The following is a 4689-nucleotide window of genomic DNA, read 5'->3' as shown; positions in this document are numbered from 1 at the left end:
TGAATTCAGCGCAGGAGCACGTTATTATAAAAACAAGCAATAAGCCCCCACATTCACAGCATATGTACTATTCCAACAATTTCACTGGCATTTGTAATAAAATCAATAACAATTTTTTTAGGCTCCAATTGAACCAAATTTTTCTTTCCGCAGCATGTATGCTTTTGGCTGCGAAAGATTTGAACCATGCCTCAAAGTGAGATCCTAACGAGCGCATACTATTGGAACCATCAGCGCGTTTGTATTTCTTTCATAATTAGTTAAGTTTTATAGTCATGTGGAATGTTGCAGTCGCGTCGATGCATTAGTAAAACGTGGATGAAATGCCGAACATGGATGTTGCTGCATCACATGTGCATGTGATGTACCAGGAACTACACGAGCATTTTTTCTTCCATAAAGCACATGAGCTATGGCTATGTTTTTTATTTTTTATTTTTCTTCCTCATTTTGCCAGACATGAAGCACTGAGGTCAAGCCACATTTGCAATTTTGAAAGGAACACCCTTGCACCTCGATGGCGCTAACAGGAGTATCAGGGCCACATGCACCCGTTCATGCAAATTTCTGAAATTCATTGGTGCAGGATGGGAGCATGTGTAATAGAAGCTCCTAATTTGTCAGGTGTAAGAGTGTGCATGGAATTATGCAGCCTTTAAAGGTGTGACATTTTTTACAGTGTACAGCCGCAGTAAATCCAGCTAATGCGCTGTAGACACTCGCGGTAGCAGATCGCGTATCACGGTATGCTATAACTCTCTATTGGAGCGCACGCTCCTTCGCTGTACCGCTTCCGTAGTGCCGCGTCGCGAGATGCTCGCGGCCTACAGGGCTCTGGGAATCATCCCGGACAGTCCCGAGACACTCCTGTGGCCGCACGGTAGTGCGCGCACCCGTGAGAGAGCAATGGTGAGTCTCTGTGCGTTCATCGAGCCCGCGGGCTTGATTTCCCGCCTGCTCTTCGCCATGCTTGTGCACACGTGACATTAACGCCCCTTGTGCGCTACCTCGGACAGTAAGCGGCTGGGCTCGCCCCACTTTGGCCGCTCGTACAATGCTCCACGCGCGCGATTAGTTCGAGACGGGTTGCTGCGTGCGCGCGGCTACAGTTTATTTCTTTTCTGTATATAATTGTGCAAAGTGGCCGCTCGCGAGCAGCTTTTTTTCTAACAGGGCATAGACATTAGCTCGCGTGCGGCGCGAACTACATTACTTATTGTACTCTGTAAATAGTGTACAAAGCTCTCGCCGGTCCTTTCTTGCTATCGCTCCCCTCAATCCCTTACAAAAATTTGTGATGAGTTTCTGAATTAAATGGATTACTTTAGACATCCCACTCATCAGGTATTTGTGACGACTTTTGTGCGTAGTCTCTGATTAACTGCTGATGAAAATTAGCCTGCGATATTCTGATTAAGACTTGATGTGTTTCCTCCTGTAGAAATTTTCTTTAATCTGTGATGCATATATGATGCATTTCATGATGCATTTCTGCTTACTTCGTGATGCATGCTTGACGACTTTCCAGCTAAGGTTCTGATGGATTACTTCTTAAACTTGGCCACCGATATTCTGATTAAGACGGGATGTGTTTCCTCCTGCGGAGTTTCTCTTTAATTTGTGATGGATTTCATGATTGAAGCTCATATTTTTCTGCGCAACGGCATACAGCCAAAGAAAGCAGACGGAAGAGAAGAAGGACGAACACAGCGCTGATTGACAACTGTTTATCTCATACCAGCGCAAACGTACGCAGTGAAAAGAGAAAAAATAAAAATAGAAAAAAAGAATTTCATCACAGCTGTATCACGAAAACTTTGAAAGGAACACCTTTTCTGCATTATACAAAATGACCGAACTATCGCTGACATATTGTGACCCTGCTATTTTGATTATAGTATGCCTCTTTTTTTTCACGGGTTATTTTTAACTTGCTTCTGCTCAGAATCCTCACTCCCGAGAACATCGGTGTGCAATCCTGTGCAAAAATATGAGCATCAATCAAGAATGCCAACCAGCCCAAGAACTAACTAAACTGTACTGCATTTCATGATTCCTTTCTGCTTAGTTCGTGATGCACACACACAGAGTTTATGTTGCGCTTCCGACTGAAATGTCATGCAAATGCTGTAGTGTAATAACAAGGTAAAACTGCTTAGGTCCGCAAGGGAAGGCACGCTGTAGCCACCGACTCACTTCAGGCATATTGTTTCTGTTTATTTACTTTATTTCCTGCGACGGTTGATGGGATATGCTGTTTCTCAATTGCAGCATTTTGGTGTAAAATTTTCCTCAGACATAAGCTGAAACAGCACAAAAAACATGTTACATTGGCACACCTAGCCAAAACATTTCTATCACAAAGGACGCAATTCTGGCGGATACACATGACCAAAGTCAACAGCCGTAGTAATTAGCTTTGTTGTCGACATGAAAACAAAATTATTCCAACAGTGTTTACTGTTTTTCCCTGACAAAAGAATTCCAGACTGAAAATTCTAACACTTATGAAATACTGATGGCGACAAATTGTAATTGCACACTTTACCCACTTAACCCACTTTCCAATGTAAACTGTATACCTCAGGGAACCAGAGGACATGGCCAGGGGAAAGAGTGTATCATTAGATAACCCCTGCGTATAACGCGGCTCTGGAGATTGAACCCCGCATCTCCCACATACATGCAAATGCTCAAACTACTTGGCCACCGCTGTGGTCATTCATAGCATACTGTTTGAAAAGCTTCAACTGGAATCGACCCCAATGTGACGTCAAGTTAGCCCATCTCCAGGTCACTAGACAATCAAAACTTCTTGCCAAGTTGTGAAAATGATAGAACAAAATCTCCTCTTTTTGTACATGGCACACTGCTGTGACAAAACATACTACAAAATTTGAGCGAGCGCAACCCATCGCTCTATAGCAGAGCGCTCATAACAATACACTCTGTGTGCACATTTGGCAAATGCAGTAAATGCTAATTGCAAAGATATGACTATATAACAACTGTTATTCCCTGTAGCTTTCTCATTTGCATGTCGTCCTGGCTAGGACAATGAAAAATCGAAAAAAGAACTAATGAAAAATCTATCTTTACATCTTATAAGCAGTTTTCAAGGCATGGCTATAACATTACTGTTCACGCTGCATCTGCTGTCATATGAAGTGCACAACTGGTGCGCCGCCCAAAGAACTCCAAAGCATTCAGACAAAGTTGTTTCATGTGTTTCAAGTGATGTATAGCGAACATACTGAGCAGACAAGAGTATGGTGGACATGTGGGGCAAAATTTTTTCTACTTTCGATAAAAATACCTTTAGCTTAAAATGAATACACTACTATTTTGACATTGATCAACACCAAAAATTACGAAACAAACGACCTCCCCCTATGTTTTTCTTTCTTTTTAATGACTGTTCGCTTCCTTCAAACACAGTGAATATAGCCTGTCAAAGTTCACATGAAGTATAAAGCTTCTAGCACTGATTAGGAATGCAGCATACATATACTGCCACAGAATATGGTCTATGGCCAGATTACTGGTCATACATAAATCTTGAAGCTCTGAAATGCCACGAAAAGTTATTGCTTCACACCAGCCTCTACACAGCAGCAGTATTTCGTGCCAAATAAACTACAGTTTTTCCCCACAGTCAGTAATCTGCTCATACTTGCCGGCCATATGTGTGGCTGCTGGGAAACAAAGGGTTAAAAATATGGCTGTTTACAAATATATCCTGTCAATATGAAGATGTAAAGGGATCTTAATATTCACAACCTCATTCAAGCACCTGTTCTGAAAAGAAAAGTGGGCAGCAAAAAAATAAGCATGGCATTTGATGAGAAACTAACCTTAACAAGACAGCTCAATGCCATTTATTGAAGCACTTGAAATACATGGAGAAAGAGAGAAACAGAAAAGCAACCGCACTACTCTCTTTATCCTTGCGTTTCAAGCTTCTCAGGTTTCATAATGATCAACCAAGTCACAAGAAATCTACTCTGATGAAGTTCAGTGTTTTCTAACTGAGGAAAGACCCTCAAAATATTTTTGAAAACCGCTACAATAGGAACTACATTCGTTGATTAGAGGGGTGTGTGTTTCAAAACTAAATTTTTTGTTAACTTTAATGAACTTTTTATCGCACCTGAAGTCCGAAAACTTTGAGCATTATATCATAAAAACTTTTTCTTCTACAAATGTCTCTGCACTTTGTGGAAAGCCTGCAGACCAGACAAAATGTGGTAAAATACTGGTTTAGCAGTCAATACATTTCAGAATGAATACCACGCTGACGATGATGTTTTTTCAATGACACAAATTTTTGCTTCCATATTTTGCAGAAACAGTTGATGCAGACATGTGCAAACTCTAAACAAGATGTCATACTAAAAAACTACAACCCATGAAGATGAAAACGTAAGATTATCTTCGTATGAAGTGCAGTTTTGTGAGTGCAAGAAAAGAAATGATGTCAAAATAGAGAAAGCATTTGTGAAGAAATGTGCTCCACTAGGCGAGTGCGTGCTGCGACGGTTAACAAAACCATTCTTTGCAGTACTTCAAGGTAAATTTCAGCAATGAAACTTTGAGGTAACGTACAAGCAAGACACCAGCGGGTACAACGATTAAAAAGAAGTTTTTTAACAACTTTTTTTAGATTTGCAACTGACGTCCTTTAAAGGA

Source organism: Amblyomma americanum, chromosome 1 (genome assembly GCF_052857255.1).
Source record: "Amblyomma americanum isolate KBUSLIRL-KWMA chromosome 1, ASM5285725v1, whole genome shotgun sequence".
In the NCBI taxonomy this organism is placed as follows: Eukaryota; Metazoa; Arthropoda; class Arachnida; order Ixodida; family Ixodidae; genus Amblyomma; species Amblyomma americanum.
The sequence above is the reverse complement of the archived record's forward strand: the minus strand, read 5'-3'. Positions refer to the sequence as shown.